Source organism: Parasteatoda tepidariorum, chromosome 4 (genome assembly GCF_982258835.1).
Source record: "Parasteatoda tepidariorum strain Cologne lab strain chromosome 4, Ptep-v5.0, whole genome shotgun sequence".
Classification (NCBI taxonomy): Eukaryota; Metazoa; Arthropoda; class Arachnida; order Araneae; family Theridiidae; genus Parasteatoda; species Parasteatoda tepidariorum.
The window spans coordinates 103070549-103097625 of NC_141758.1; the positions used below are offsets into that span (position 1 = coordinate 103070549).

The 27077-nt window shown below is 34.2% G+C and overlaps 1 protein-coding gene and 79 non-coding genes across 81 annotated transcripts in view; 1 reads left to right on the forward strand and 79 right to left on the reverse strand.

Moving 5' to 3' along the window:
* Nucleotides 1-27077, forward strand: part of LOC107444341 (uncharacterized) — a 246621-nt gene that overhangs the window by 72578 nt on the left and 146966 nt on the right. The gene's annotated exons all lie outside the window — the stretch shown is intronic.
* On the reverse strand, nucleotides 100-183 carry TRNAL-UAA (transfer RNA leucine (anticodon UAA)). The gene has a single exon. It is a non-coding gene; the product is annotated as a tRNA-Leu (tRNA).
* On the reverse strand, nucleotides 331-414 carry TRNAL-UAA (transfer RNA leucine (anticodon UAA)). Its single transcript has one exon. It is a non-coding gene; the product is annotated as a tRNA-Leu (tRNA).
* On the reverse strand, nucleotides 793-876 carry TRNAL-UAA (transfer RNA leucine (anticodon UAA)). The gene has a single exon. It is a non-coding gene; the product is annotated as a tRNA-Leu (tRNA).
* TRNAL-UAA (transfer RNA leucine (anticodon UAA)) lies at nucleotides 1024-1107 on the reverse strand. The gene has a single exon. It is a non-coding gene; the product is annotated as a tRNA-Leu (tRNA).
* Nucleotides 1255-1338, reverse strand: TRNAL-UAA (transfer RNA leucine (anticodon UAA)). The gene has a single exon. It is a non-coding gene; the product is annotated as a tRNA-Leu (tRNA).
* On the reverse strand, nucleotides 1718-1801 carry TRNAL-UAA (transfer RNA leucine (anticodon UAA)). Its single transcript has one exon. It is a non-coding gene; the product is annotated as a tRNA-Leu (tRNA).
* Nucleotides 1949-2032, reverse strand: TRNAL-UAA (transfer RNA leucine (anticodon UAA)). The gene has a single exon. It is a non-coding gene; the product is annotated as a tRNA-Leu (tRNA).
* On the reverse strand, nucleotides 2642-2725 carry TRNAL-UAA (transfer RNA leucine (anticodon UAA)). Its single transcript has one exon. It is a non-coding gene; the product is annotated as a tRNA-Leu (tRNA).
* On the reverse strand, nucleotides 3104-3187 carry TRNAL-UAA (transfer RNA leucine (anticodon UAA)). Its single transcript has one exon. It is a non-coding gene; the product is annotated as a tRNA-Leu (tRNA).
* Nucleotides 3335-3418, reverse strand: TRNAL-UAA (transfer RNA leucine (anticodon UAA)). The gene has a single exon. It is a non-coding gene; the product is annotated as a tRNA-Leu (tRNA).
* TRNAL-UAA (transfer RNA leucine (anticodon UAA)) lies at nucleotides 4028-4111 on the reverse strand. Its single transcript has one exon. It is a non-coding gene; the product is annotated as a tRNA-Leu (tRNA).
* Nucleotides 4259-4342, reverse strand: TRNAL-UAA (transfer RNA leucine (anticodon UAA)). Its single transcript has one exon. It is a non-coding gene; the product is annotated as a tRNA-Leu (tRNA).
* On the reverse strand, nucleotides 4490-4573 carry TRNAL-UAA (transfer RNA leucine (anticodon UAA)). The gene has a single exon. It is a non-coding gene; the product is annotated as a tRNA-Leu (tRNA).
* On the reverse strand, nucleotides 5183-5266 carry TRNAL-UAA (transfer RNA leucine (anticodon UAA)). Its single transcript has one exon. It is a non-coding gene; the product is annotated as a tRNA-Leu (tRNA).
* On the reverse strand, nucleotides 5645-5728 carry TRNAL-UAA (transfer RNA leucine (anticodon UAA)). The gene has a single exon. It is a non-coding gene; the product is annotated as a tRNA-Leu (tRNA).
* On the reverse strand, nucleotides 5876-5959 carry TRNAL-UAA (transfer RNA leucine (anticodon UAA)). The gene has a single exon. It is a non-coding gene; the product is annotated as a tRNA-Leu (tRNA).
* Nucleotides 6569-6652, reverse strand: TRNAL-UAA (transfer RNA leucine (anticodon UAA)). Its single transcript has one exon. It is a non-coding gene; the product is annotated as a tRNA-Leu (tRNA).
* TRNAL-UAA (transfer RNA leucine (anticodon UAA)) lies at nucleotides 6800-6883 on the reverse strand. The gene has a single exon. It is a non-coding gene; the product is annotated as a tRNA-Leu (tRNA).
* TRNAL-UAA (transfer RNA leucine (anticodon UAA)) lies at nucleotides 7031-7114 on the reverse strand. The gene has a single exon. It is a non-coding gene; the product is annotated as a tRNA-Leu (tRNA).
* TRNAL-UAA (transfer RNA leucine (anticodon UAA)) lies at nucleotides 7262-7345 on the reverse strand. The gene has a single exon. It is a non-coding gene; the product is annotated as a tRNA-Leu (tRNA).
* TRNAL-UAA (transfer RNA leucine (anticodon UAA)) lies at nucleotides 7493-7576 on the reverse strand. The gene has a single exon. It is a non-coding gene; the product is annotated as a tRNA-Leu (tRNA).
* TRNAL-UAA (transfer RNA leucine (anticodon UAA)) lies at nucleotides 7955-8038 on the reverse strand. The gene has a single exon. It is a non-coding gene; the product is annotated as a tRNA-Leu (tRNA).
* Nucleotides 8186-8269, reverse strand: TRNAL-UAA (transfer RNA leucine (anticodon UAA)). Its single transcript has one exon. It is a non-coding gene; the product is annotated as a tRNA-Leu (tRNA).
* TRNAL-UAA (transfer RNA leucine (anticodon UAA)) lies at nucleotides 8417-8500 on the reverse strand. The gene has a single exon. It is a non-coding gene; the product is annotated as a tRNA-Leu (tRNA).
* TRNAL-UAA (transfer RNA leucine (anticodon UAA)) lies at nucleotides 9110-9193 on the reverse strand. Its single transcript has one exon. It is a non-coding gene; the product is annotated as a tRNA-Leu (tRNA).
* TRNAL-UAA (transfer RNA leucine (anticodon UAA)) lies at nucleotides 9341-9424 on the reverse strand. Its single transcript has one exon. It is a non-coding gene; the product is annotated as a tRNA-Leu (tRNA).
* On the reverse strand, nucleotides 9572-9655 carry TRNAL-UAA (transfer RNA leucine (anticodon UAA)). Its single transcript has one exon. It is a non-coding gene; the product is annotated as a tRNA-Leu (tRNA).
* On the reverse strand, nucleotides 9803-9886 carry TRNAL-UAA (transfer RNA leucine (anticodon UAA)). Its single transcript has one exon. It is a non-coding gene; the product is annotated as a tRNA-Leu (tRNA).
* Nucleotides 10034-10117, reverse strand: TRNAL-UAA (transfer RNA leucine (anticodon UAA)). Its single transcript has one exon. It is a non-coding gene; the product is annotated as a tRNA-Leu (tRNA).
* On the reverse strand, nucleotides 10496-10579 carry TRNAL-UAA (transfer RNA leucine (anticodon UAA)). The gene has a single exon. It is a non-coding gene; the product is annotated as a tRNA-Leu (tRNA).
* On the reverse strand, nucleotides 10727-10810 carry TRNAL-UAA (transfer RNA leucine (anticodon UAA)). Its single transcript has one exon. It is a non-coding gene; the product is annotated as a tRNA-Leu (tRNA).
* TRNAL-UAA (transfer RNA leucine (anticodon UAA)) lies at nucleotides 11189-11272 on the reverse strand. Its single transcript has one exon. It is a non-coding gene; the product is annotated as a tRNA-Leu (tRNA).
* On the reverse strand, nucleotides 11651-11734 carry TRNAL-UAA (transfer RNA leucine (anticodon UAA)). The gene has a single exon. It is a non-coding gene; the product is annotated as a tRNA-Leu (tRNA).
* TRNAL-UAA (transfer RNA leucine (anticodon UAA)) lies at nucleotides 12113-12196 on the reverse strand. Its single transcript has one exon. It is a non-coding gene; the product is annotated as a tRNA-Leu (tRNA).
* On the reverse strand, nucleotides 13037-13120 carry TRNAL-UAA (transfer RNA leucine (anticodon UAA)). Its single transcript has one exon. It is a non-coding gene; the product is annotated as a tRNA-Leu (tRNA).
* Nucleotides 13499-13582, reverse strand: TRNAL-UAA (transfer RNA leucine (anticodon UAA)). The gene has a single exon. It is a non-coding gene; the product is annotated as a tRNA-Leu (tRNA).
* Nucleotides 13730-13813, reverse strand: TRNAL-UAA (transfer RNA leucine (anticodon UAA)). Its single transcript has one exon. It is a non-coding gene; the product is annotated as a tRNA-Leu (tRNA).
* Nucleotides 13961-14044, reverse strand: TRNAL-UAA (transfer RNA leucine (anticodon UAA)). The gene has a single exon. It is a non-coding gene; the product is annotated as a tRNA-Leu (tRNA).
* TRNAL-UAA (transfer RNA leucine (anticodon UAA)) lies at nucleotides 14192-14275 on the reverse strand. Its single transcript has one exon. It is a non-coding gene; the product is annotated as a tRNA-Leu (tRNA).
* TRNAL-UAA (transfer RNA leucine (anticodon UAA)) lies at nucleotides 14654-14737 on the reverse strand. Its single transcript has one exon. It is a non-coding gene; the product is annotated as a tRNA-Leu (tRNA).
* On the reverse strand, nucleotides 14885-14968 carry TRNAL-UAA (transfer RNA leucine (anticodon UAA)). The gene has a single exon. It is a non-coding gene; the product is annotated as a tRNA-Leu (tRNA).
* On the reverse strand, nucleotides 15116-15199 carry TRNAL-UAA (transfer RNA leucine (anticodon UAA)). The gene has a single exon. It is a non-coding gene; the product is annotated as a tRNA-Leu (tRNA).
* TRNAL-UAA (transfer RNA leucine (anticodon UAA)) lies at nucleotides 15347-15430 on the reverse strand. The gene has a single exon. It is a non-coding gene; the product is annotated as a tRNA-Leu (tRNA).
* On the reverse strand, nucleotides 16038-16121 carry TRNAL-UAA (transfer RNA leucine (anticodon UAA)). Its single transcript has one exon. It is a non-coding gene; the product is annotated as a tRNA-Leu (tRNA).
* TRNAL-UAA (transfer RNA leucine (anticodon UAA)) lies at nucleotides 16269-16352 on the reverse strand. Its single transcript has one exon. It is a non-coding gene; the product is annotated as a tRNA-Leu (tRNA).
* TRNAL-UAA (transfer RNA leucine (anticodon UAA)) lies at nucleotides 16500-16583 on the reverse strand. The gene has a single exon. It is a non-coding gene; the product is annotated as a tRNA-Leu (tRNA).
* Nucleotides 16731-16814, reverse strand: TRNAL-UAA (transfer RNA leucine (anticodon UAA)). The gene has a single exon. It is a non-coding gene; the product is annotated as a tRNA-Leu (tRNA).
* Nucleotides 16962-17045, reverse strand: TRNAL-UAA (transfer RNA leucine (anticodon UAA)). The gene has a single exon. It is a non-coding gene; the product is annotated as a tRNA-Leu (tRNA).
* On the reverse strand, nucleotides 17193-17276 carry TRNAL-UAA (transfer RNA leucine (anticodon UAA)). Its single transcript has one exon. It is a non-coding gene; the product is annotated as a tRNA-Leu (tRNA).
* On the reverse strand, nucleotides 17424-17507 carry TRNAL-UAA (transfer RNA leucine (anticodon UAA)). The gene has a single exon. It is a non-coding gene; the product is annotated as a tRNA-Leu (tRNA).
* Nucleotides 17655-17738, reverse strand: TRNAL-UAA (transfer RNA leucine (anticodon UAA)). The gene has a single exon. It is a non-coding gene; the product is annotated as a tRNA-Leu (tRNA).
* On the reverse strand, nucleotides 18117-18200 carry TRNAL-UAA (transfer RNA leucine (anticodon UAA)). The gene has a single exon. It is a non-coding gene; the product is annotated as a tRNA-Leu (tRNA).
* On the reverse strand, nucleotides 18348-18431 carry TRNAL-UAA (transfer RNA leucine (anticodon UAA)). The gene has a single exon. It is a non-coding gene; the product is annotated as a tRNA-Leu (tRNA).
* TRNAL-UAA (transfer RNA leucine (anticodon UAA)) lies at nucleotides 18579-18662 on the reverse strand. Its single transcript has one exon. It is a non-coding gene; the product is annotated as a tRNA-Leu (tRNA).
* TRNAL-UAA (transfer RNA leucine (anticodon UAA)) lies at nucleotides 18810-18893 on the reverse strand. Its single transcript has one exon. It is a non-coding gene; the product is annotated as a tRNA-Leu (tRNA).
* On the reverse strand, nucleotides 19041-19124 carry TRNAL-UAA (transfer RNA leucine (anticodon UAA)). The gene has a single exon. It is a non-coding gene; the product is annotated as a tRNA-Leu (tRNA).
* TRNAL-UAA (transfer RNA leucine (anticodon UAA)) lies at nucleotides 19272-19355 on the reverse strand. The gene has a single exon. It is a non-coding gene; the product is annotated as a tRNA-Leu (tRNA).
* TRNAL-UAA (transfer RNA leucine (anticodon UAA)) lies at nucleotides 19503-19586 on the reverse strand. The gene has a single exon. It is a non-coding gene; the product is annotated as a tRNA-Leu (tRNA).
* On the reverse strand, nucleotides 19734-19817 carry TRNAL-UAA (transfer RNA leucine (anticodon UAA)). The gene has a single exon. It is a non-coding gene; the product is annotated as a tRNA-Leu (tRNA).
* On the reverse strand, nucleotides 20197-20280 carry TRNAL-UAA (transfer RNA leucine (anticodon UAA)). The gene has a single exon. It is a non-coding gene; the product is annotated as a tRNA-Leu (tRNA).
* On the reverse strand, nucleotides 20428-20511 carry TRNAL-UAA (transfer RNA leucine (anticodon UAA)). The gene has a single exon. It is a non-coding gene; the product is annotated as a tRNA-Leu (tRNA).
* Nucleotides 20659-20742, reverse strand: TRNAL-UAA (transfer RNA leucine (anticodon UAA)). The gene has a single exon. It is a non-coding gene; the product is annotated as a tRNA-Leu (tRNA).
* Nucleotides 21352-21435, reverse strand: TRNAL-UAA (transfer RNA leucine (anticodon UAA)). Its single transcript has one exon. It is a non-coding gene; the product is annotated as a tRNA-Leu (tRNA).
* Nucleotides 21583-21666, reverse strand: TRNAL-UAA (transfer RNA leucine (anticodon UAA)). The gene has a single exon. It is a non-coding gene; the product is annotated as a tRNA-Leu (tRNA).
* TRNAL-UAA (transfer RNA leucine (anticodon UAA)) lies at nucleotides 21814-21897 on the reverse strand. The gene has a single exon. It is a non-coding gene; the product is annotated as a tRNA-Leu (tRNA).
* TRNAL-UAA (transfer RNA leucine (anticodon UAA)) lies at nucleotides 22045-22128 on the reverse strand. The gene has a single exon. It is a non-coding gene; the product is annotated as a tRNA-Leu (tRNA).
* On the reverse strand, nucleotides 22276-22359 carry TRNAL-UAA (transfer RNA leucine (anticodon UAA)). Its single transcript has one exon. It is a non-coding gene; the product is annotated as a tRNA-Leu (tRNA).
* On the reverse strand, nucleotides 22507-22590 carry TRNAL-UAA (transfer RNA leucine (anticodon UAA)). The gene has a single exon. It is a non-coding gene; the product is annotated as a tRNA-Leu (tRNA).
* On the reverse strand, nucleotides 22738-22821 carry TRNAL-UAA (transfer RNA leucine (anticodon UAA)). The gene has a single exon. It is a non-coding gene; the product is annotated as a tRNA-Leu (tRNA).
* TRNAL-UAA (transfer RNA leucine (anticodon UAA)) lies at nucleotides 23431-23514 on the reverse strand. The gene has a single exon. It is a non-coding gene; the product is annotated as a tRNA-Leu (tRNA).
* Nucleotides 23662-23745, reverse strand: TRNAL-UAA (transfer RNA leucine (anticodon UAA)). Its single transcript has one exon. It is a non-coding gene; the product is annotated as a tRNA-Leu (tRNA).
* TRNAL-UAA (transfer RNA leucine (anticodon UAA)) lies at nucleotides 23893-23976 on the reverse strand. Its single transcript has one exon. It is a non-coding gene; the product is annotated as a tRNA-Leu (tRNA).
* TRNAL-UAA (transfer RNA leucine (anticodon UAA)) lies at nucleotides 24586-24669 on the reverse strand. The gene has a single exon. It is a non-coding gene; the product is annotated as a tRNA-Leu (tRNA).
* TRNAL-UAA (transfer RNA leucine (anticodon UAA)) lies at nucleotides 24817-24900 on the reverse strand. Its single transcript has one exon. It is a non-coding gene; the product is annotated as a tRNA-Leu (tRNA).
* Nucleotides 25048-25131, reverse strand: TRNAL-UAA (transfer RNA leucine (anticodon UAA)). Its single transcript has one exon. It is a non-coding gene; the product is annotated as a tRNA-Leu (tRNA).
* On the reverse strand, nucleotides 25279-25362 carry TRNAL-UAA (transfer RNA leucine (anticodon UAA)). Its single transcript has one exon. It is a non-coding gene; the product is annotated as a tRNA-Leu (tRNA).
* TRNAL-UAA (transfer RNA leucine (anticodon UAA)) lies at nucleotides 25510-25593 on the reverse strand. Its single transcript has one exon. It is a non-coding gene; the product is annotated as a tRNA-Leu (tRNA).
* Nucleotides 26433-26516, reverse strand: TRNAL-UAA (transfer RNA leucine (anticodon UAA)). Its single transcript has one exon. It is a non-coding gene; the product is annotated as a tRNA-Leu (tRNA).
* TRNAL-UAA (transfer RNA leucine (anticodon UAA)) lies at nucleotides 26895-26978 on the reverse strand. Its single transcript has one exon. It is a non-coding gene; the product is annotated as a tRNA-Leu (tRNA).

Here is a 27077-nt window from a genome sequence, read left to right on the forward strand (position 1 = left end):
GTGCTTTCTTTAAAAGAAGTCGTTTGATATTACTTATTATTCTTACAAAAGTGTTTTTCTTTTAATCTTACATCATGTTAACTAGTAAAAGCAATACCTTGTCAGAAGTGGGGTTCGAACCCACGCTCTCTTTCGAGAACCAGAGCTTAAATCTGGCGCCTTAGACCACTCGGCCATTCTGACTTACTTTTATTCTTTAAATTATAGTTAAATATCAATAGCTTCGGAGATGTGTTTTCTTTAAAAGAAGTCGTTTGATATTACTTATTATTCTTACATAAGTGTTTTTCTTTTAATCTAACATCATGTTAACTAGTAAAAGCAATACCTTGTCAGAAGTGGGGTTCGAACCCACGCTCTCTTTCGAGAACCAGAGCTTAAATCTGGCGCCTTAGACCACTCGGCCATTCTGACTTACTTTCATTCTTTAAATTATAGTTAAATATCAATAGTTTCAGATATGTGTTTTCTTTAAAAGAAGTCGTTTGATATTACTTATTATTCTTACATAAGTGTTTTTCTTTTAATCTTACATCATGTTAACTAGTAAAAGCAATACCTTGTCAGAAGTGGGGTTTGAACCCACGCTCTCTTTCGAGAACCAGAGCTTAAATCTGGCGCCTTAGACCACTCGGCCATTCTGACTTACTTTTATTCTTTAAATTATAGTTAAATATCAATAGCTTCGGAGATGTGTTTTCTTTAAAAGAAGTCGTTTGATATTACTTATTATTCTTACATAAGTGTTTTTCTTTTAATCTAACATCATGTTAACTAGTAAAAGCAAAACCTTGTCAGAAGTGGGGTTCGAACCCACGCTCTCTTTCGAGAACCAGAGCTTAAATCTGGCGCCTTAGACCACTCGGCCATTCTGACTTACTTTTATTCTTTAAATTATAGTTAAATATCAATAGCTTCGGAGATGTGTTTTCTTTAAAAGAAGTCGTTTGATATTACTTATTATTCATACATAAGTGTTTTTCTTTTAATCTTACATCATGTTAACTAGTAACAGCAATACCTTGTCAGAAGTGGGGTTCGAACCCACGCTCTCTTTCGAGAACCAGAGCTTAAATCTGGCGCCTTAGACCACTCGGCCATTCTGACTTACTTTCATTCTTTAAATTATAGTTAAATATCAATAGTTTCAGATATGTGTTTTCTTTAAAAGAAGTCGTTTGATATTACTTATTATTCTTACATAAGTGTTTTTCTTTTAATCATACATCATGTTAACTAGTAAAAGCAATACCTTGTCAGAAGTGGGGTTCGAACCCACGCTCTCTTTCGAGAACCAGAGCTTAAATCTGGCGCCTTAGACCACTCGGCCATTCTGACTTACTTTCATTCTTTAAATTATAGTTAAATATCAATAGTTTCAGATATGTGTTTTCTTTAAAAGAAGTCGTTTGATATTACTTATTATTCTTACATAAGTGTTTTTCTTTTAATCTTACATCATGTTAACTAGTAAAAGCAATACCTTGTCAGAATAAGGGGTTCGAACCCACGCTCTCTTTCGAGAACCAGAGCTTAAATCTGGCGCCTTAGACCACTCGGCCATTCTGACTTACTTTTATTCTTTAAATTATAGTTAAATATCAATAGCTTCGGAGATGTGTTTTCTTTAAAAGAAGTGGTTTGATATTTCTTATTATTCTTACATAAGTGTTTTTCTTTTAATCTAACATCATGTTAACTAGTAAAAGCAAAACCTTGTCAGAAGTGGGGTTCGAACCCACGCTCTCTTTCGAGAACCAGAGCTTAAATCTGGCGCCTTTGACCACTCGGCCATTCTGACTTACTTTTATTCTTTAAATTATAGTTAAATATCAATAGCTTCGGAGATGTGTTTTCTTTAAAAGAAGTCGTTTGATATTACTTATAATTCTTACATAAGTGTTTTTCTTTTAATCTTACATCATGTTAACTAGTAAAAGCAATACCTTGTCAGAAGTGGGGTTCGAACCCACGCTCTCTTTCGAGAACCAGAGCTTAAATCTGGCGCCTTAGACCACTCGGCCATTCTGACTTACTTTCATTCTTTAAATTATAGTAAAATATCAATAGCTTCGGAGATGTGTTTTCTTTAAAAGAAGTCGTTTGATATTACTTATTATTCTTACATAAGTGTTTTTCTTTTAATCTTACATCATGTTAACTAGTAAAAGCAATACCTTGTCAGAAGTGGGGTTCGAACCCACGCTCTCTTTTGAGAACCAGAGCTTAAATCTGGCTCCTTAGACCACTCGGCCATTCTGACTTACTTTTATTCTCTAAATTATAGTTAAATATCAATAGCTTCAGAGATGTGCTTTCTTTAAAAGAAGTCGTTTAATATTACTTATTATTCTTACATAAGTGTTTTTCTTTTAATCTTGCATCATGTTAACTAGTAAAAGCAATACCTTGTCAGAAGTGGGGTTCGAACCCACGCTCTCTTTCGAGAACCATAGCTTAAATCTGGCGCCTTAGACCACTCGGCCATTCTGACTTAATTTCATTCTTTAAATTATAGTTAAATATCAATAGCTTCGGAGATATGTTTTCTTTAAAAGAAGTCGTTTGATATTACTTATTATTCTTACATAAGTGTTTTTCTTTTAATCTTACATCATGTTCACTAGTAAAAGCAATACCTTGTCAGAAGTGGGGTTCGAACCCACGCTCTCTTTCGAGAACCAGAGCTTAAATCTGGCGCCTTAGACCACTCGGCCATTCTGACTTACTTTTATTCTTTAAATTATAGTTAAATATCAATAGCTTCGGAGATGTGTTTTCTTTAAAAGAAGTCATTTGATATTACTTATTATTCTTACATAAGTCTTTTTCTTTTAATCTTACATCATGTTAACTAGTAAAAGCAATACATTGTCAGAAGTGGGGTTCGAACCCACGCTCTCTTTCGAGAACCAGAGCTTAAATCTGGCGCCTTAGACCACACGGCCATTCTGACTTACTTTTATTCTTTAAATTATAGTTAAATATCAATAGCTTCGGAGATGTGTTTTCTTTAAAAGAAGTCGTTTGATATTACTTAATATTCTTACATAAGTGTTTTTCTTTTAATCTTACATCATGTTAACTAGTAAAAGCAATACCTTGTCAGAAGTGGGGTTCGAACCCACGCTCTCTTTCGAGAACCAGAGCTTAAATCTGGCGCCTTAGACCACTCGGCCATTCTGACTTACTTTTATTCTTTAAATTATAGTTAAATATCAATAGCTTCGGAGATGTGTTTCCTTTAAAAGAAGTCGTTTGATATTACTTATTATTCATACATAAGTGTTTTTCTTTTAATCTTACATCATGTTAACTAGTAAAAGCAATACCTTGTCAGAAGTGGGGTTCGAACCCACGCTCTCTTTCGAGAACCAGAGTTTAAATCTGGCGCCTTTGACCACTCGGCCATTCTGACTTACTTTTATTCTTTAAATTATAGCTAAATATCAATAGCTTCGAAGATGTGTTTTCCTTAAAAGAAGTCGTTTGATATTACTTATTATTGTTACAAAAGTGTTTTTCTTTTAATCTTACATCATGTTAACTAGTAAAAGCAATACCTTGTCGGAAGTGGGGTTCGAACCCACGTTCTCTTTCGAGAACCAGAGATTAAATCTGGCGCCTTAGACCACTCGGCCATTCTGACTTACTTTCATTCTTTAAATTATAGTTAAATATCAATAGCTTCGGAGATGTGTTTTCTTTAAAAGAAGCCGTTTGATATTACTTATTATTCTTCCATAAGTGTTTTTCTTTTAATCTTACGTCATGTTAACTAGTAAAAGCAATACCTTGTCAGAAGTGGGGTTCGAATCCACGCTCTCTTTCGAGAACCAGAGCTTAAATCTGGCGCCTTTGACCACTCGGCCACTCTGACTTACTTTTATTCTTTAAATTATAGTTAAATATCAATAGCTTCAGAGATGTGTTTTCTTTAAAAGAAGTCGTTTGATATTACTTATTATTCTTACATAAGTGTTTTTCTTTTAATCTTACATCATGTTAACTAGTAAAAGCAATACCTTGTCAGAAGTGGGGTTCGAACCCACGCTCTCTTTCGAGAACCAGAGCTTAAATCTGGCGCCTTAGACCACTCGGCCATTCTGACTTACTTTCATTCTTTAAATTATAGTTAAATATCAATAGCTTCGGAGATGTGTTTTCTTTAAAAGAAGTGGTTTGATATTTCTTATTATTCTTACATAAGTGTTTTTCTTTTAATCTAACATCATGTTAACTAGTAAAAGCAAAACCTTGTCAGAAGTGGGGTTCGAACCCACGCTCTCTTTCGAGAACCAGAGCTTAAATCTGGCGCCTTTGACCACTCGGCCATTCTGACTTACTTTTATTCTTTAAATTATAGTTAAATATCAATAGCTTCGGAGATGTGTTTTCTTTAAAAGAAGTCGTTTGATATTACTTATAATTCTTACATAAGTGTTTTTCTTTTAATCTTACATCATGTTAACTAGTAAAAGCAATACCTTGTCAGAAGTGGGGTTCGAACCCACGCTCTCTTTCGAGAACCAGAGCTTAAATCTGGCGCCTTAGACCACTCGGCCATTCTGACTTACTTTCGTTCTTTAAATTATAGTAAAATATCAATAGCTTCGGAGATGTGTTTTCTTTAAAAGAAGTCGTTTGATATTACTTATTATTCTTACATAAGTGTTTTTCTTTTAATCTTACATCATGTTAACTAGTAAAAGCAATACCTTGTCAGAAGTGGGGTTCGAACCCACGCTCTCTTTTGAGAACCAGAGCTTAAATCTGGCTCCTTAGACCACTCGGCCATTCTGACTTACTTTTATTCTCTAAATTATAGTTAAATATCAATAGCTTCAGAGATGTGCTTTCTTTAAAAGAAGTCGTTTAATATTACTTATTATTCTTACATAAGTGTTTTTCTTTTAATCTTGCATCATGTTAACTAGTAAAAGCAATACCTTGTCATAAGTGGGGTTCGAACCCACGCTCTCTTTCGAGAACCATAGCTTAAATCTGGCGCCTTAGACCACTCGGCCATTCTGACTTAATTTCATTCTTTAAATTATAGTTAAATATCAATAGCTTCGGAGATATGTTTTCTTTAAAAGAAGTCGTTTGATATTACTTATTATTCTTACATAAGTGTTTTTCTTTTAATCTTACATCATGTTCACTAGTAAAAGCAATACCTTGTCAGAAGTGGGGTTCGAACCCACGCTCTCTTTCGAGAACCAGAGCTTAAATCTGGCGCCTTAGACCACTCGGCCATTCTGACTTACTTTTATTCTTTAAATTATAGTTAAATATCAATAGCTTCGGAGATGTGTTTTCTTTAAAAGAAGTCATTTGATATTACTTATTATTCTTACATAAGTCTTTTTCTTTTAATCTTACATCATGTTAACTAGTAAAAGCAATACATTGTCAGAAGTGGGGTTCGAACCCACGCTCTCTTTCGAGAACCAGAGCTTAAATCTGGCGCCTTAGACCACACGGCCATTCTGACTTACTTTTATTCTTTAAATTATAGTTAAATATCAATAGCTTCGGAGATGTGTTTTCTTTAAAAGAAGTCGTTTGATATTACTTAATATTCTTACATAAGTGTTTTTCTTTTAATCTTACATCATGTTAACTAGTAAAAGCAATACCTTGTCAGAAGTGGGGTTCGAACCCACGCTCTCTTTCGAGAACCAGAGCTTAAATCTGGCGCCTTAGACCACTCGGCCATTCTGACTTACTTTTATTCTTTAAATTATAGTTAAATATCAATAGCTTCGGAGATGTGTTTCCTTTAAAAGAAGTCGTTTGATATTACTTATTATTCATACATAAGTGTTTTTCTTTTAATCTTACATCATGTTAACTAGTAAAAGCAATACCTTGTCAGAAGTGGGGTTCGAACCCACGCTCTCTTTCGAGAACCAGAGTTTAAATCTGGCGCCTTTGACCACTCGGCCATTCTGACTTACTTTTATTCTTTAAATTATAGCTAAATATCAATAGCTTCGAAGATGTGTTTTCCTTAAAAGAAGTCGTTTGATATTACTTATTATTGTTACAAAAGTGTTTTTCTTTTAATCTTACATCATGTTAACTAGTAAAAGCAATACCTTGTCGGAAGTGGGGTTCGAACCCACGTTCTCTTTCGAGAACCAGAGCTTAAATCTGGCGCCTTAGACCACTCGGCCATTCTGACTTACTTTCATTCTTTAAATTATAGTTAAATATCAATAGCTTCGGAGATGTGTTTTCTTTAAAAGAAGCCGTTTGATATTACTTATTATTCTTCCATAAGTGTTTTTCTTTTAATCTTACGTCATGTTAACTAGTAAAAGCAATACCTTGTCAGAAGTGGGGTTCGAATCCACGCTCTCTTTCGAGAACCAGAGCTTAAATCTGGCGCCTTTGACCACTCGGCCACTCTGACTTACTTTTATTCTTTAAATTATAGTTAAATATCAATAGCTTCAGAGATGTGTTTTCTTTAAAAGAAGTCGTTTGATATTACTTATTATTCTTACATAAGTGTTTTTCTTTTAATCTTACATCATGTTAACTAGTAAAAGCAATACCTTGTCAGAAGTGGGGTTCGAACCCACGCTCTCTTTCGAGAACCAGAGCTTAAATCTGGCGCCTTAGACCACTCGGCCATTCTGACTTACTTTCATTCTTTAAATTATAGTTAAATATCAATAGCTTCGGAGATGTGTTTTCTTTAAAAGAAGTCGTTTGATATTACTTATTATTCTTACATAAGTGTTTTTCTTTTAATCTTACATCATGTTAACTAGTAAATGCAATACCTTGTCAGAAGTGGGGTTCGAACCCACGCTCTCTTTCGAGAACCAGAGCTTAAATCTGGCGCCTTAGACCACTCGGCCATTCTGACTTACTTTTATTCTTTAAATTATAGTTAAATATCAATAGCTTCAGAGATGTGTTTTCCTTAAAAGAAGTCGTTTGATATTACTTATTATTCTTACATAAGTGTTTTTTTTTTAATCTTACATCATGTTAACTAGTAAAAGCAATACCTTGTCAGAAGTGGGGTTCGAACCCACGCTCTCTTTCGAGAACCAGAGCTTAAATCTGGCGCCTTAGACCACTCGGCCATTCTGACTTACTTTTATTCTTTAAATTATAGTTAAATATCAATAGCTTCGGAGATGTGTTTTCTTTAAATGAAGTCATTTGATATTACTTATTATTCTTACATAAGTCTTTTTCTTTTAATCTTACATCATGTTAACTAGTAAAAGCAATACCTTGTCAGAAGTGGGGTTCGAACCCACGCTCTCTTTCGAGAACCAGAGCTTAAATCTGGCGCCTTAGACCACTCGGCCATTCTGACTTACTTTCATTCTTTAAATTATAGTTAAATATCAATAGCTTCGGAGATGTGTTTTCTTTAAAAGAAGCCGTTTGATATTACTTATTATTCTTTCATAAGTGTTTTTCTTTTAATCTTACGTCATGTTAACTAGTAAAAGCAATACCTTGTCAGAAGTGGGGTTCGAACCCACGCTCTCTTTCGAGAACCAGAGCTTAAATCTGGCGCCTTTGACCACTCGGCCATTCTGACTTACTTTCATTCTTTAAATTATAGTTAAATATCAATAGCTTCGGAGATGTGTTTTCTTTAAAAGAAGTCGTTTGATATTACTTATTATTCTTACATAAGTGTTTTTCTTTTAATCTTACATCATGTTAACTAGTAAAAGCAATACCTTGTCAGAAGTGGGGTTCGAATCCACGCTCTCTTTCGAGAACCAGAGCTTAAGTCTGGCGCCTTAGACCACTCGGCCATTCTGACTTACTTTCATTCTTTAAATTATAGTTAAATATCAATAGCTTCGGAGATGTGTTTTCTTTAAAAGAAGTCGTTTGATATTACTTATTATTCATACATAAGTGTTTTTCTTTTAATCTTACATCATGTTAACTAGTAAAAGCAATACCTTGTCAGAAGTGGGGTTCGAACCCACGCTCTCTTTCGAGAACCAGAGCTTAAATCTGGCGCCTTTGACCACTCGGCCATTCTGACTTACTTTCATTCTTTAAATTATAGTTAAATATCAATAGCTTCGGAGATGTGTTTTCTTTAAAAGAAGTCGTTTGATATTACTTATTATTCTTACATAAGTGTTTTTCTTTTAATCTTACATCATGTTAACTAGTAAAAGCAATACCTTGTCAGAAGTGGGGTTCGAACCCACGCTCTCTTTCGAGAACCAGAGCTTAAATCTGGCGCCTTAGACCACTCGGCCATTCTGACTTACTTTTATTCTTTAAATTATAGTTAAATATCAATAGCTTCGGAGATGTGTTTCCTTTAAAAGAAGTCGTTTGATATTACTTATTATTCATACATAAGTGTTTTTCTTTTAATCTTACATCATGTTAACTAGTAAAAGCAATACCTTGTCAGAAGTGGGGTTCGAACCCACGCTCTCTTTCGAGAACCAGAGTTTAAATCTGGCGCCTTTGACCACTCGGCCATTCTGACTTACTTTTATTCTTTAAATTATAGCTAAATATCAATAGCTTCGAAGATGTGTTTTCCTTAAAAGAAGTCGTTTGATATTACTTATTATTGTTACAAAAGTGTTTTTCTTTTAATCTTACATCATGTTAACTAGTAAAAGCAATACCTTGTCGGAAGTGGGGTTCGAACCCACGTTCTCTTTCGAGAACCAGAGCTTAAATCTGGCGCCTTAGACCACTCGGCCATTCTGACTTACTTTCATTCTTTAAATTATAGTTAAATATCAATAGCTTCGGAGATGTGTTTTCTTTAAAAGAAGCCGTTTGATATTACTTATTATTCTTCCATAAGTGTTTTTCTTTTAATCTTACGTCATGTTAACTAGTAAAAGCAATACCTTGTCAGAAGTGGGGTTCGAATCCACGCTCTCTTTCGAGAACCAGAGCTTAAATCTGGCGCCTTTGACCACTCGGCCACTCTGACTTACTTTTATTCTTTAAATTATAGTTAAATATCAATAGCTTCAGAGATGTGTTTTCTTTAAAAGAAGTCGTTTGATATTACTTATTATTCTTACATAAGTGTTTTTCTTTTAATCTTACATCATGTTAACTAGTAAAAGCAATACCTTGTCAGAAGTGGGGTTCGAACCCACGCTCTCTTTCGAGAACCAGAGCTTAAATCTGGCGCCTTAGACCACTCGGCCATTCTGACTTACTTTCATTCTTTAAATTATAGTTAAATATCAATAGCTTCGGAGATGTGTTTTCTTTAAAAGAAGTCGTTTGATATTACTTATTATTCTTACATAAGTGTTTTTCTTTTAATCTTACATCATGTTAACTAGTAAATGCAATACCTTGTCAGAAGTGGGGTTCGAACCCACGCTCTCTTTCGAGAACCAGAGCTTAAATCTGGCGCCTTAGACCACTCGGCCATTCTGACTTACTTTTATTCTTTAAATTATAGTTAAATATCAATAGCTTCAGAGATGTGTTTTCCTTAAAAGAAGTCGTTTGATATTACTTATTATTCTTACATAAGTGTTTTTTTTTTAATCTTACATCATGCTAACTAGTAAAAGCAATACCTTGTCAGAAGTGGGGTTCGAACCCACGCTCTCTTTCGAGAACCAGAGCTTAAATCTGGCGCCTTAGACCACTCGGCCATTCTGACTTACTTTTATTCTTTAAATTATAGTTAAATATCAATAGCTTCGGAGATGTGTTTTCTTTAAATGAAGTCATTTGATATTACTTATTATTCTTACATAAGTCTTTTTCTTTTAATCTTACATCATGTTAACTAGTAAAAGCAATACCTTGTCAGAAGTGGGGTTCGAACCCACGCTCTCTTTCGAGAACCAGAGCTTAAATCTGGCGCCTTAGACCACTCGGCCATTCTGACTTACTTTCATTCTTTAAATTATAGTTAAATATCAATAGCTTCGGAGATGTGTTTTCTTTAAAAGAAGCCGTTTGATATTACTTATTATTCTTTCATAAGTGTTTTTCTTTTAATCTTACGTCATGTTAACTAGTAAAAGCAATACCTTGTCAGAAGTGGGGTTCGAACCCACGCTCTCTTTCGAGAACCAGAGCTTAAATCTGGCGCCTTTGACCACTCGGCCATTCTGACTTACTTTCATTCTTTAAATTATAGTTAAATATCAATAGCTTCGGAGATGTGTTTTCTTTAAAAGAAGTCGTTTGATATTACTTATTATTCTTACATAAGTGTTTTTCTTTTAATCTTACATCATGTTAACTAGTAAAAGCAATACCTTGTCAGAAGTGGGGTTCGAATCCACGCTCTCTTTCGAGAACCAGAGCTTAAGTCTGGCGCCTTAGACCACTCGGCCATTCTGACTTACTTTCATTCTTTAAATTATAGTTAAATATCAATAGCTTCGGAGATGTGTTTTCTTTAAAAGAAGTCGTTTGATATTACTTATTATTCATACATAAGTGTTTTTCTTTTAATCTTACATCATGTTAACTAGTAAAAGCAATACCTTGTCAGAAGTGGGGTTCGAACCCACGCTCTCTTTCGAGAACCAGAGCTTAAATCTGGCGCCTTTGACCACTCGGCCATTCTGACTTACTTTCATTCTTTAAATTATAGTTAAATATCAATAGCTTCGGAGATGTGTTTTCTTTAAAAGAAGTCGTTTGATATTACTTATTATTCTTACATAAGTGTTTTTCTTTTAATCTTACATCATGTTAACTAGTAAAAGCAATACCTTGTCAGAAGTGGGGTTCGAACCCACGCTCTCTTTCGAGAACCAGAGCTTAAATCTGGCGCCTTAGACCACTCGGCCATTCTGACTTACTTTCATTCTTTAAATTATAGTTAAATATCAATAGCTTCGGAGATGTGTTTTCTTTAAAAGAAGTCGTTTGATATTACTTATTATTCATACATAAGTGTTTTTCTTTTAATCTTACATCATGTTAACTAGTAAAAGCAATACCTTGTCAGAAGTGGGGTTCGAACCCACGCTCTCTTTCGAGAACCAGAGCTTAAATCTGGCGCCTTTGACCACTCGGCCATTTTGACTTACTTTTATTCTTTAAATTATAGTTAAATATCAATAGCTTCGAAGATGTGTTTTCCTTAAAAGAAGTCGTTTGATATTACTTATTATTCTTACAAAAGTGTTTTTCTTTTAATCTTACATCATGTTAACTAGTAAAAGCAATACCTTGTCAGAAGTGGGGTTCGAACCCACGCTCTCTTTCGAGAACCAGAGCTTAAATCTGGCGCCTTAGACCACTCGGCCATTCTGACTTACTTTCATTCTTTAAATTATAGTTAAATATCAATAGCTTCGGAGATGTGTTTTCTTTAAAAGAAGCCGTTTGATATTACTTATTATTCTTTCATAAGTGTTTTTCTTTTAATCTTACGTCATGTTAACTAGTAAAAGCAATACCTTGTCAGAAGTGGGGTTCGAACCCACGCTCTCTTTCGAGAACCAGAGCTTAAATCTGGCGCCTTTGACCACTCGGCCATTTTGACTTACTTTTATTCTTTAAATTATAGTTAAATATCAATAGCTTCGAAGATGTGTTTTCCTTAAAAGAAGTCGTTTGATATTACTTATTATTCTTACAAAAGTGTTTTTCTTTTAATCTTACATCATGTTAACTAGTAAAAGCAATACCTTGTCAGAAGTGGGGTTCGAACCCACGCTCTCTTTCGAGAACCAGAGCTTAAATCTGGCGCCTTAGACCACTCGGCCATTCTGACTTACTTTCATTCTTTAAATTATAGTTAAATATCAATAGCTTCGGAGATGTGTTTTCTTTAAAAGAAGCCGTTTGATATTACTTATTATTCTTTCATAAGAGTTTTTCTTTTAATCTTACGTCATGTTAACTAGTAAAAGCAATACCTTGTCAGAAGTGGGGTTCGATCCCACGCTCTCTTTCGAGAACCAGAGCTTAAATCTGGCGCCTTTGACCACTCGGCCATTCTGACTTACTTTCATTCTTTAAATTATAGTTTAATATCAATAGCTTCGGAGATGTGTTTTCTTTAAAAGAAGTCGTTTGATATTACTTATTATTCTTACATAAGTGTTTTTCTTTTAATCTTACATCATGTTAACTAGTAAAAGCAATACCTTGTCAGAAGTGGGGTTCGAACCCACGCTCTCTTTCGAGAACCAGAGCTTAAATCTGGCGCCTTAGACCACTCGGCCATTCTGACTTACTTTCATTCTTTAAATTATAGTTAAATATCAATAGCTTCGGAGATGTGTTTTCTTTAAAAGAAGTCGTTTGATATTACTTATTATTCATACATAAGTGTTTTTCTTTTAATCTTACATCATGTTAACTAGTAAAAGCAATACCTTGTCAGAAGTGGGGTTCGAACCCACGCTCTCTTTCGAGAACCAGAGCTTAAATCTGGCGCCTTTGACCACTCGGCCATTTTGACTTACTTTTATTCTTTAAATTATAGTTAAATATCAATAGCTTCGAAGATGTGTTTTCCTTAAAAGAAGTCGTTTGATATTACTTATTATTCTTACAAAAGTGTTTTTCTTTTAATCTTACATCATGTTAACTAGTAAAAGCAATACCTTGTCAAAAGTGGGGTTCGAACCCACGCTCTCTTTCGAGAACCAGAGCTTAAATCTGGCGCCTTAGACCACTCGGCCATTCTGACTTACTTTCATTCTTTAAATTATAGTTAAATATCAATAGCTTCGGAGATGTGTTTTCTTTAAAAGAAGCCGTTTGATATTACTTATTATTCTTTCATAAGAGTTTTTCTTTTAATCTTACGTCATGTTAACTAGTAAAAGCAATACCTTGTCAGAAGTAGGGTTCGATCCCACGCTCTCTTTCGAGAACCAGAGCTTAAATCTGGCGCCTTTGACCACTCGGCCATTCTGACTTACTTTCATTCTTTAAATTATAGTTTAATAACAATAGCTTCGGAGATGTGTTTTCTTTAAAAGAAGTCGTTTGATATTACTTATTATTCTTACATAAGTGTTTTTCTTTTAATCTTACATCATGTTAACTAGTAAAAGCAATAACTTGTCAGAAGTGGGGTTCGAACCCACGCTCTCTTTCGAGAACCAGAGCTTAAATCTGGCGCCTTAGACCACTCGGCCATTCTGACTTACTTTCATTCTTTAAATTATAGTTAAATATCAATAGCTTCGGAGATGTGTTTTCTTTAAAAGAAGTCGTTTGATATTACTTATTATTCATACATAAGTGTTTTTCTTTTAATCTTACATCATGTTAACTAGTAAAAGCAATACCTTGTCAGAAGTGGGGTTCGAACCCACGCTCTCTTTCGAGAACCAGAGCTTAAATCTGGCGCCTTTGACCACTCGGCCATTTTGACTTACTTTTATTCTTTAAATTATAGTTAAATATCAATAGCTTCGAAGATGTGTTTTCCTTAAAAGAAGTCGTTTGATATTACTTATTATTCTTACAAAAGTGTTTTTCTTTTAATCTTACATCATGTTAACTAGTAAAAGCAATACCTTGTCAGAAGTGGGGTTCGAACCCACGCTCTCTTTCGAGAACCAGAGCTTAAATCTGGCGCCTTAGACCACTCGGCCATTCTGACTTACTTTCATTCTTTAAATTATAGTTAAATATCAATAGCTTCGGAGATGTGTTTTCTTTAAAAGAAGCCGTTTGATATTACTTATTATTCTTTCATAAGTGTTTTTCTTTTAATCTTACGTCATGTTAACTAGTAAAAGCAATACCTTGTCAGAAGTGGGGTTCGAACCCACGCTCTCTTTCGAGAACCAGAGCTTAAATCTGGCGCCTTAGACCACTCGGCCATTCTGACTTACTTTCATTCTTTAAATTATAGTTAAATATCAATAGTTTCGGAGATGTGTTTTCTTTAAAAGAAGTCGTTTGATATTACTTATTATTCTTTCATAAGTGTTTTTCTTTTAATCTTACATCATGTTAACTAGTAAAAGCAATACATTGTCAGAAGTGGGGTTCGAACCCACGCTCTCTTTCGAGAACCAGAGCTTAAATCTGGCGCCTTAGACCACTCGGCCATTCTGACTTAATTTCATTCTTTAAATTATAGTTAAATATCAATAGCTTCGGAGATGTGTTTTCTTTAAAAGAAGTCGTTTGATATTACTTATTATTCTTACATAAGTGTTTTTCTTTTAATCTAACATCATGTTAACTAGTAAAAGCAATACCTTGTCAGAAGTGGGGTTCGAACCCACGCTCTCTTTCGAGAACCAGAGCTTAAATCTGGCGCCTTAGACCACTCGGCCATTCTGACTTACTTTTATTTTTTAAATTATAGTTAAATATCAATAGCTTCGGAGATGTGTTTTCTTTAAAAGAAGTCGTTTGATATTACTTATTATTCTTACATAAGTGTTTTTCTTTTAATCTTACATCATGTTAACTAGTAAAAGCAATACCTTGTCAGAAGTGGGGTTCGAACCCACGCTCTCTTTCGAGAACCAGAGCTTAAATCTGGCGCCTTAGACTACTCGGCCATTCTGACTTACTTTCATTCTTTAAATTATAGTTAAATATCAATAGCTTCGGAGATGTGTTTTCTTTAAAAGAAGTCGTTTGATATTACTTATTATTCTTACATAAGTGTTTTTCTTTTAATCTTACATCATGTTAACTAGTAAAAGCAATACCTTGTCAGAAGTGGGGTTCGAACCCACGCTCTCTTTCGAGAACCAGAGCTTAAATCTGGCGCCTTAGACCACTCGGCCATTCTGACTTACTTTCATTCTTTAAATTATAGTTAAATATCAATAGCTTCAGAGATGTGTTTTCCTTAAAAGAAGTCGTTTGATATTACTTATTATTCTTACATAAGTGTTTTTCTTTTAATCTTACATCATGTTAACTAGTAAAAGCAATACCTTGTCAGAAGTGGGGTTCGAACCCACGCTCTCTTTCGAGAACCAGAGCTTAAATCTGGCGCCTTAGACCACTCGGCCATTCTGACTTACTTTCATTCTTTAAATTATAGTTAAATATCAATAGTTTCGGAGATGTGTTTTCTTTAAAAGAAGTCGTTTGATATTACTTATTATTCTTTCATAAGTGTTTTTCTTTTAATCTTACATCATGTTAACTAGTAAAAGCAATACATTGTCAGAAGTGGGGTTCGAACCCACGCTCTCTTTCGAGAACCAGAGCTTAAATCTGGCGCCTTAGACCACTCGGCCATTCTGACTTACTTTCATTCTTTAAATTATAGTTAAATATCAATAGCTTCAGAGATGTGTTTTCTTTAAAAGAAGTCGTTTGATATTACTTATTATTCTTACATAAGTGTTTTTCTTTTAATCTTACATCATGTTAACTAGTAAAAGCAATACCTTGTCAGAAGTGGGGTTCGAACCCACGCTCTCTTTCGAGAACCAGAGCTTAAATCTGGCGCCTTAGACCACTCGGCCATTCTGACTTACTTTCATTCTTTAAATTATAGTTAAATATCAATAGCTTCGGAGATGTGTTTTCTTTAAAAGAAGTCGTTTGATATTACTTATTATTCTTACATAAGTGTTTTTCTTTTAATATAACATCATGTTAACTAGTAAAAGCAATACCTTGTCAGAAGTGATTCGAACCAACGCTCTCTTTCGAGAACCAGAGCTTAAATCTGGCTCCTTAGACCACTCGGCCATTCTGACTTACTTTTATTCTCTAAATTATAGTTAAATATCAATAGCTTAAGAGATGTGCTTTCTTTAAAAGAAGTCGTTTGATATTACTTATTATTCTTACATAAGTGTTTTTCTTTTAATCTTGCATCATGTTAACTAGTAAAAGCAATACCTTGTCAGAAGTGGGGTTCGAACCCACGCTCTCTTTCGAGAACCAGAGCTTAAATCTGGATCCTTAGACCACTCGGCCATTCTGACTTAATTTCATTCTTTAAATTATAGTTAAATATCAATAGCTTCGGAGATGTGTTTTCTTTAAAAGAAGTCGTTTGATATTACTTATTATTCTTACATAAGTGTTTTTCTTTTAATCTTACATCATGTTCACTAGTAAAAGCAATACCTTGTCAGAAGTGGGGATCGAACCCACGCTCTCTTTCGAGAACCAGAGCTTAAATCTGGCGCCTTAGACCACTCGGCCATTCTGACTTACTTTTATTCTTTAAATTATAGTTAAATATCAATAGCTTTGGAGATGTGTTTTCTTTAAAAGAAGTCGTTTGATATTACTTATTATTCTTACATAAGTGTTTTTCTTTTAATCTTACATCATGTTAACTACTAAAAGCAATACCTTGTCAGAAGTGGGGTTCGAACCCACGCTCTCTTTCGAGAACCAGAGCTTAAATCTGGCGCCTTAGACCACTCGGCCATTCTGACTTACTTTCATTCTTTAAATTATAGTTAAATATCAATAGCTTCGGAGATGTGTTTTCTTTAAAAGAAGTCGTTTGATATTACTTATTATTCTTACATAAGTGTTTTTCTTTTAATCTTACATCATGTTAACTAGTAAAAGCAATACCTTGTCAGAAGTGGGGTTCGAACCCACGCTCTCTTTCGAGAACCAGAGCTTAAATCTGGCGCCTTAGACCACTCGGCCATTCTGACTTACTTTTATTCTTTAAATTATAGTTAAATATCAATAGCTTCAGAGATGTGTTTTCCTTAAAAGAAGTCGTTTGATATTACTTATTATTCTTACATAAGTGTTTTTCTTTTAATCTTACATCATGTTAACTAGTAAAAGCAATACCTTGTCAGAAGTGGGGTTCGAACCCACGCTCTCTTTCGAGAACCAGAGCTTAAATCTGGCGCCTTAGACCACTCGGCCATTCTGACTTACTTTTATTTTTTAAATTATAGTTAAATATCAATAGCTTCGGAGATGTGTTTTCTTTAAAAGAAGCCGTTTGATATTACTTATTATTCTTTCATAAGTGTTTTTCTTTTAATCTTACGTCATGTTAACTAGTAAAAGCAATACCTTGTCAGAAGTGGGGTTCGAACCCACGCTCTCTTTCGAGAACCAGAGCTTAAATCTGGCGCCTTTGACCACTCGGCCATTCTGACTTACTTTCATTCTTTAAATTATAGTTAAATATCAATAGCTTCGGAGATGTGTTTTCTTTAAAAGAAGTCGTTTGATATTACTTATTATTCTTACATAACTGTTTTTCTTTTAATCTTACATCATGTTAACTAGTAAAAGCAATACCTTGTCAGAAGTGGGGTTCGAACCCACGCTCTCTTTCGAGAACCAGAGCTTAAATCTGGCGCCTTAGACCACTCGGCCATTCTGACTTACTTTCATTCTTTAAATTATAGTTAAATATCATTAGTTTCGGAGATGTGTTTTCTTTAAAAGAAGTCGTTTGATATTACTTATTATTCTTTCATAAGTGTTTTTCTTTTAATCTTACATCATGTTAACTAGTAAAAGCAATACATTGTCAGAAGTGGGGTTCGAACCCACGCTCTCTTTCGAGAACCAGAGCTTAAATCTGGCGCCTTAGACCACTCGGCCATTCTGACTTACTTTCATTCTTTAAATTATAGTTAAATATCAATAGCTTCAGAGATGTGTTTTCTTTAAAAGAAGTCGTTTGATATTACTTATTATTCTTACATAAGTGTTTTTCTTTTAATCTTACATCATGTTAACTAGTAAAAGCAATACCTTGTCAGAAGTGGGGTTCGAACCCACGCTCTCTTTCGAGAACCAGAGCTTAAATCTGGCGCCTTAGACCACTCGGCCATTCTGACTTACTTTCATTCTTTAAATTATAGTTAAATATCAATAGCTTCGGAGTTGTGTTTTCTTTAAAAGAAGTCGTTTGATATTACTTATTATTCTTACATAAGTGTTTTTCTTTTAATCTTACATCATGTTAACTAGTAAAAGCAATACCTTGTCAGAAGTGGGGTTCGAACCCACGCTCTCTTTCGAGAACCAGAGCTTAAATCTGGCGCCTTAGACTACTCGGCCATTCTGACTTACTTTCATTCTTTAAATTATAGTTAAATATCAATAGCTTCGGAGATGTGTTTTCTTTAAAAGAAGTCGTTTGATATTACTTATTATTCTTACATAAGTGTTTTTCTTTTAATCTTACATCATGTTAACTAGTAAAAGCAATACCTTGTCAGAAGTGGGGTTCGAACCCACGCTCTCTTTCGAGAACCAGAGCTTAAATCTGGCGCCTTAGACCACTCGGCCATTCTGACTTACTTTTATTTTTTAAATTATAGTTAAATATCAATAGCTTCGGAGATGTGTTTTCTTTAAAAGAAGCCGTTTGATATTACTTATTATTCTTTCATAAGTGTTTTTCTTTTAATCTTACGTCATGTTAACTAGTAAAAGCAATACCTTGTCAGAAGTGGGGTTCGAACCCACGCTCTCTTTCGAGAACCAGAGCTTAAATCTGGCGCCTTTGACCACTCGGCCATTCTGACTTACTTTCATTCTTTAAATTATAGTTAAATATCAATAGCTTCGGAGATGTGTTTTCTTTAAAAGAAGTCGTTTGATATTACTTATTATTCTTACATAAGTGTTTTTCTTTTAATCTTACATCATGTTCACTAGTAAAAGCAATACCTTGTCAGAAGTGGGGATCGAACCCACGCTCTCTTTCGAGAACCAGAGCTTAAATCTGGCGCCTTAGACCACTCGGCCATTCTGACTTACTTTTATTCTTTAAATTATAGTTAAATATCAATAGCTTTGGAGATGTGTTTTCTTTAAAAGAAGTCGTTTGATATTACTTATTATTCTTACATAAGTGTTTTTCTTTTAATCTTACATCATGTTAACTACTAAAAGCAATACCTTGTCAGAAGTGGGGTTCGAACCCACGCTCTCTTTCGAGAACCAGAGCTTAAATCTGGCGCCTTAGACCACTCGGCCATTCTGACTTACTTTCATTCTTTAAATTATAGTTAAATATCAATAGCTTCGGAGATGTGTTTTCTTTAAAAGAAGTCGTTTGATATTACTTATTATTCTTACATAAGTGTTTTTCTTTTAATCTTACATCATGTTAACTAGTAAAAGCAATACCTTGTCAGAAGTGGGGTTCGAACCCACGCTCTCTTTCGAGAACCAGAGCTTAAATCTGGCGCCTTAGACCACTCGGCCATTCTGACTTACTTTTATTCTTTAAATTATAGTTAAATATCAATAGCTTCAGAGATGTGTTTTCCTTAAAAGAAGTCGTTTGATATTACTTATTATTCTTACATAAGTGTTTTTCTTTTAATCTTACATCATGTTAACTAGTAAAAGCAATACCTTGTCAGAAGTGGGGTTCGAACCCACGCTCTCTTTCGAGAACCAGAGCTTAAATCTGGCGCCTTAGACCACTCGGCCATTCTGACTTACTTTTATTTTTTAAATTATAGTTAAATATCAATAGCTTCGGAGATGTGTTTTCTTTAAAAGAAGCCGTTTGATATTACTTATTATTCTTTCATAAGTGTTTTTCTTTTAATCTTACGTCATGTTAACTAGTAAAAGCAATACCTTGTCAGAAGTGGGGTTCGAACCCACGCTCTCTTTCGAGAACCAGAGCTTAAATCTGGCGCCTTTGACCACTCGGCCATTCTGACTTACTTTCATTCTTTAAATTATAGTTAAATATCAATAGCTTCGGAGATGTGTTTTCTTTAAAAGAAGTCGTTTGATATTACTTATTATTCTTACATAAGTGTTTTTCTTTTAATCTTACATCATGTTAACTAGTAAAAGCAATACCTTGTCAGAAGTGGGGTTCGAACCCACGCTCTCTTTCGAGAACCAGAGCTTAAATCTGGCGCCTTAGACCACTCGGCCATTCTGACTTACTTTCATTCTTTAAATTATAGTTAAATATCAATAGTTTCGGAGATGTGTTTTTCTTTAAAAGAAGTCGTTTGATATTACTTATTATTCTTTCATAAGTGTTTTTCTTTTAATCTTACATCATGTTAACTAGTAAAAGCAATACATTGTCAGAAGTGGGGTTCGAACCCACGCTCTCTTTCGAGAACCAGAGCTTAAACCTGGCGCCTTAGACCACTCGGCCATTCTGACTTACTTTCATTCTTTAAATTATAGTTAAATATCAATAGCTTCAGAGATGTGTTTTCTTTAAAAGAAGTCGTTTGATATTACTTATTATTCTTACATAAGTGTTTTTCTTTTAATCTTACATCATGTTAACTAGTAAAAGCAATACCTTGTCAGAAGTGGGGTTCGAACCCACGCTCTCTTTCGAGAACCAGAGCTTAAATCTGGCGCCTTAGACCACTCGGCCATTCTGACTTACTTTCATGCTTTAAATTATAGTTAAATATCAATAGCTTCGGAGATGTGTTTTCTTTAAAAGAAGTCGTTTGATATTACTTATTATTCTTACATAAGTGTTTTTCTTTTAATCTTACATCATGTTAACTAGTAAAAGCAATACCTTGTCAGAAGTGGGGTTCGAACCCACGCTCTCTTTCGAGAACCAGAGCTTAAATCTGGCGCCTTAGACCACTCGGCCATTCTGACTTACTTTCATTCTTTAAATTATAGTTAAATATCAATAGCTTCAGAGATGTGTTTTCTTTAAAAGAAGTCGTTTGATATTACTTATTATTCTTACATAAGTGTTTTTCTTTTAATCTTACATCATGTTAACTAGTAAAAGCAATACCTTGTCAGAAGTGGGGTTCGAACCCACGCTCTCTTTCGAGAACCAGAGCTTAAATCTGGCGCCTTAGACCACTCGGCCATTCTGACTTACTTTCATTCTTTAAATTATAGTTAAATATCAATAGCTTCGGAGATGTGTTTTCTTTAAAAGAAGTCGTTTGATATTACTTATTATTCTTACATAAGTGTTTTTCTTTTAATATAACATCATGTTAACTAGTAAAAGCAATACCTTGTCAGAAGTGGGGTTCGAACCCACGCTCTCTTTCGAGAACCAGAGCTTAAATCTGGCTCCTTAGACCACTCGGCCATTCTGACTTACTTTTATTCTCTAAATTATAGTTAAATATCAATAGCTTAAGAGATGTGCTTTCTTTAAAAGAAGTCGTTTGATATTACTTATTATTCTTACATAAGTGTTTTTCTTTTAATCTTGCATCATGTTAACTAGTAAAAGCAATACCTTGTCAGAAGTGGGGTTCGAACCCACGCTCTCTTTCGAGAACCAGAGCTTAAATCTGGATCCTTAGACCACTCGGCCATTCTGACTTAATTTCATTCTTTAAATTATAGTTAAATATCAATAGCTTCGGAGATGTGTTTTCTTTAAAAGAAGTCGTTTGATATTACTTATTATTCTTACATAAGTGTTTTTCTTTTAATCTTACATCATGTTCACTAGTAAAAGCAATACCTTGTCAGAAGTGGGGATCGAACCCACGCTCTCTTTCGAGAACCAGAGCTTAAATCTGGCGCCTTAGACCACTCGGCCATTCTGACTTACTTTTATTCTTTAAATTATAGTTAAATATCAATAGCTTTGGAGATGTGTTTTCTTTAAAAGAAGTCGTTTGATATTACTTATTATTCTTACATAAGTGTTTTTCTTTTAATCTTACATCATGTTAACTACTAAAAGCAATACCTTGTCAGAAGTGGGGTTCGAACCCACGCTCTCTTTCGAGAACCAGAGCTTAAATCTGGCGCCTTAGACCACTCGGCCATTCTGACTTACTTTCATTCTTTAAATTATAGTTAAATATCAATAGCTTCGGAGATGTGTTTTCTTTAAAAGAAGTCGTTTGATATTACTTATTATTCTTACATAAGTGTTTTTCTTTTAATCTTACATCATGTTAACTAGTAAAAGCAAAACCTTGTCAGAAGTGGGGTTCGAACCCACGCTCTCTTTCGAGAACCAGAGCTTAAATCTGGCGCCTTAGACCACTCGGCCATTCTGACTTACTTTTATTCTTTAAATTATAGTTAAATATCAATAGCTTCAGAGATGTGTTTTCCTTAAAAGAAGTCGTTTGATATTACTTATTATTCTTACATAAGTGTTTTTCTTTTAATCTTACATCATGTTAACTAGTAAAAGCAATACCTTGTCAGAAGTGGGGTTCGAACCCACGCTCTCTTTCGAGAACCAGAGCTTAAATCTGGCGCCTTAGACCACTCGGCCATTCTGACTTACTTTTATTTTTTAAATTATAGTTAAATATCAATAGCTTCGGAGATGTGTTTTCTTTAAAAGAAGCCGTTTGATATTACTTATTATTCTTTCATAAGTGTTTTTCTTTTAATCTTACGTCATGTTAACTAGTAAAAGCAATACCTTGTCAGAAGTGGGGTTCGAACCCACGCTCTCTTTCGAGAACCAGAGCTTAAATCTGGCGCCTTTGACCACTCGGCCATTCTGACTTACTTTCATTCTTTAAATTATAGTTAAATATCAATAGCTTCGGAGATGTGTTTTCTTTAAAAGAAGTCGTTTGATATTACTTATTATTCTTACATAAGTGTTTTTCTTTTAATCTTACATCATGTTAACTAGTAAAAGCAATACCTTGTCAGAAGTGGGGTTCGAACCCACGCTCTCTTTCGAGAACCAGAGCTTAAATCTGGCGCCTTAGACCACTCGGCCATTCTGACTTACTTTCATTCTTTAAATTATAGTTAAATATCAATAGTTTCGGAGATGTGTTTTCTTTAAAAGAAGTCGTTTGATATTACTTATTATTCTTTCATAAGTGTTTTTCTTTTAATCTTACATCATGTTAACTAGTAAAAGCAATACATTGTCAGAAGTGGGGTTCGAACCCACGCTCTCTTTCGAGAACCAGAGCTTAAATCTGGCGCCTTAGACCACTCGGCCATTCTGACTTACTTTCATTCTTTAAATTATAGTTAAATATCAATAGCTTCAGAGATGTGTTTTCTTTAAAAGAAGTCGTTTGATATTACTTATTATTCTTACATAAGTGTTTTTCTTTTAATCTTACATCATGTTAACTAGTAAAAGCAATACCTTGTCAGAAGTGGGGTTCGAACCCACGCTCTCTTTCGAGAACCAGAGCTTAAATCTGGCGCCTTAGACCACTTGGCCATTCTGACTTACTTTCATTCTTTAAATTATAGTTAAATATCAATAGCTTCGGAGATGTGTTTTCTTTAAAAGAAGTCGTTTGATATTACTTATTATTCTTACATAAGTGTTTTTCTTTTAATATAACATCATGTTAACTAGTAAAAGCAATACCTTGTCAGAAGTGGGGTTCGAACCCACGCTCTCTTTCGAGAACCAGAGCTTAAATCTGGCTCCTTAGACCACTCGGCCATTCTGACTTACTTTTATTCTCTAAATTATAGTTAAATATCAATAGCTTAAGAGATGTGCTTTCTTTAAAAGAAGTCGTTTGATATTACTTATTATTCTTACATAAGTGTTTTTCTTTTAATCTTGCATCATGTTAACTAGTAAAAGCAATACCTTGTCAGAAGTGGGGTTCGAACCCACGCTCTCTTTCGAGAACCAGAGCTTAAATCTGGCGCCTTAGACCACTCGGCCATTCTGACTTAATTTCATTCTTTAAATTATAGTTAAATATCAATAGCTTCGGAGATGTGTTTTCTTTAAAAGAAGTCGTTTGATATTACTTATTATTCTTACATAAGTGTTTTTCTTTTAATCTTACATCATGTTAACTAGTAAAAGCAATACCTTGTCAGAAGTGGGGTTCGAACCCACGCTCTCTTTCGAGAACCAGAGCTTAAATCTGGCGCCTTAGACCACTCGGCCATTCTGACTTACTTTCATTCTTTAAATTATAGTTAAATATCAATAGTTTCGGAGATGTGTTTTCTTTAAAAGAAGTCGTTTGATATTACTTATTATTCTTTCATAAGTGTTTTTCTTTTAATCTTACATCATGTTAACTAGTAAAAGCAATACATTGTCAGAAGTGGGGTTCGAACCCACGCTCTCTTTCGAGAACCAGAGCTTAAATCTGGCGCCTTAGACCACTCGGCCATTCTGACTTACTTTCATTCTTTAAATTATAGTTAAATATCAATAGCTTCAGAGATGTGTTTTCTTTAAAAGAAGTCGTTTGATATTACTTATTATTCTTACATAAGTGTTTTTCTTTTAATCTTACATCATGTTAACTAGTAAAAGCAATACCTTGTCAGAAGTGGGGTTCGAACCCACGCTCTCTTTCGAGAACCAGAGCTTAAATCTGGCGCCTTAGACCACTTGGCCATTCTGACTTACTTTCATTCTTTAAATTATAGTTAAATATCAATAGCTTCGGAGATGTGTTTTCTTTAAAAGAAGTCGTTTGATATTACTTATTATTCTTACATAAGTGTTTTTCTTTTAATATAACATCATGTTAACTAGTAAAAGCAATACCTTGTCAGAAGTGGGGTTCGAACCCACGCTCTCTTTCGAGAACCAGAGCTTAAATCTGGCTCCTTAGACCACTCGGCCATTCTGACTTACTTTTATTCTCTAAATTATAGTTAAATATCAATAGCTTAAGAGATGTGCTTTCTTTAAAAGAAGTCGTTTGATATTACTTATTATTCTTACATAAGTGTTTTTCTTTTAATCTTGCATCATGTTAACTAGTAAAAGCAATACCTTGTCAGAAGTGGGGTTCGAACCCACGCTCTCTTTCGAGAACCAGAGCTTAAATCTGGCGCCTTAGACCACTCGGCCATTCTGACTTAATTTCATTCTTTAAATTATAGTTAAATATCAATAGCTTCGGAGATGTGTTTTCTTTAAAAGAAGTCGTTTGATATTACTTATTATTCTTACATAAGTGTTTTTCTTTTAATCTTACATCATGTTCACTAGTAAAAGCAATACCTTGTCAGAAGTGGGGATCGAACCCACGCTCTCTTTCGAGAACCAGAGCTTAAATCTGGCGCCTTAGACCACTCGGCCATTCTGACTTACTTTTATTCTTTAAATTATAGTTAAATATCAATAGCTTTGGAGATGTGTTTTCTTTAAAAGAAGTCGTTTGATATTACTTATTATTCTTACATAAGTGTTTTTCTTTTAATCTTGCATCATGTTAACTAGTAAAAGCAATACCTTGTCAGAAGTGGGGTTCGAACCCACGCTCTCTTTCGAGAACCAGAGCTTAAATCTGGCGCCTTAGACCACTCGGCCATTCTGACTTACTTTCATTCTTTAAATTATAGTTAAATATCAATAGCTTCGGAGATGTGTTTTCTTTAAAAGAAGTCGTTTGATATTACTTATTATTCTTACATAAGTGTTTTTCTTTTAATCTTACATCATGTTAACTAGTAAAAGCAATACCTTGTCAGAAGTGGGGTTCGAACCCACGCTCTCTTTCGAGAACCAGAGCTTAAATCTGGCGCCTTAGACCACTCGGCCATTCTGACTTACTTTTATTCTTTAAATTATAGTTAAATATCAATAGCTTCAGAGATGTGTTTTCCTTAAAAGAAGTCGTTTGGTATTACTTATTATTCTTACATAAGTGTTTTTCTTTTAATCTTACATCATGTTAACTAGTAAAAGCAATACCTTGTCAGAAGTGGGGTTCGAACCCACGCTCTCTTTCGAGAACCAGAGCTTAAATCTGGCGCCTTAGACCACTCGGCCATTCTGACTTACTTTTATTTTTTAAATTATAGTTAAATATCAATAGCTTCGGAGATGTGTTTTCTTTAAAAGAAGTCGTTTGATATTACTTATTATTCTTTCATAAGTGTTTTTCTTTTAATCTTACATCATGTTAACTAGTAAAAGCAATACCTTGTCAGAAGGGGGTTCGAACCCACGCTCTCTTTCGAGAACCAGAGCTTAAATCTGGCGCCTTAGACCACTCGGCCATTCTGACTTACTTTCATTCTTTAAATTATAGTTAAATATCAATAGCTTCAGAGATGTGTTTTCTTTAAAAGATGTCGTTTGATATTACTTATTATTCTTACATAAGTGTTTTTCTTTTAATCTTACATCATGTTAACTAGTAAAAGCAATACCTTGTCAGAAGTGGGGTTCGAACCCTCGCTCTCTTTCGAGAACCAGAGCTTAAATCTGGCGCCTTAGACCACTCTGTCATTCTGACTTACTTTTATTCTTTAAATTATAGTTAAATATCTATAGCTTCGGAGATGTGTTTTCTTTAAAAGAAGTCGTTTGATATTACTTATTATTCTTACATAAGTGTTTTTCTTTTAATCTTACATCATGTTAACTAGTAAAAGCAATACCTTGTTAGAAGTGGGGTTCGAACCCACGCTCTCTTTCGAGAACCAGAGCTTAAATCTGGCGCCTTAGACCACACGGCCATTCTGACTTACTTTTATTCTTTAAATTATAGTTAAATATCAATAGCTTCGGAGATGTGTTTTCTTTAAAAGAAGTCGTTTGATATTACTTATTATTCTTACATAAGTGTTTTTCTTTTAATCTTACATCATGTTAACTAGTAAAAGCAATACCTTGTCAGAAGTGGGGTTCGAACCCACGCTCTCATTCGAGAACCAGAGCTTAAATCTGGCGCCTTAGACCACTCGGCCATTCTGACTTACTTTTATTCTTTAAATTATAGTTAAATATCAATAGCTTCAGAGATGTGTTTTCTTTAAAAGAAGTCGTTTGATATTACTTATTATTCTTACATAAGTGTTTTTCTTTTAATCTTACATCATGTTAACTAGTAAAAGCAATACCTTGTTAGAAGTGGGGTTCGAACCCACGCTCTCTTTCGAGAACCAGAGCTTAAATCTGGCGCCTTAGACCACTCGGCCATTCTGACTTACTTTTATTCTTTAAATTATATTTAAATATCAATAGCTTCGGAGATGTGTTTTCTTTAAAAGAAGTCGTTTGATATTACTTATTATTCTTACATAAGTGTTTTTGTTTTAATCTAACATCATGTTAACTAGTAAAAGCAAAACCTTGTCAGAAGTGGGGTTCGAACCCACGCTCCCTTTCGAGAACCAGAGCTTAAATCTGGCGCCTTAGACCACTCGGCCATTCTGACTTACTTTTATTCTTTAAATTATAGTTAAATATCAATAGCTTCAGAGATGTGTTTTCTTTAAAAGAAGTCGTTTGATATTACTTATTATTCTTACATAAG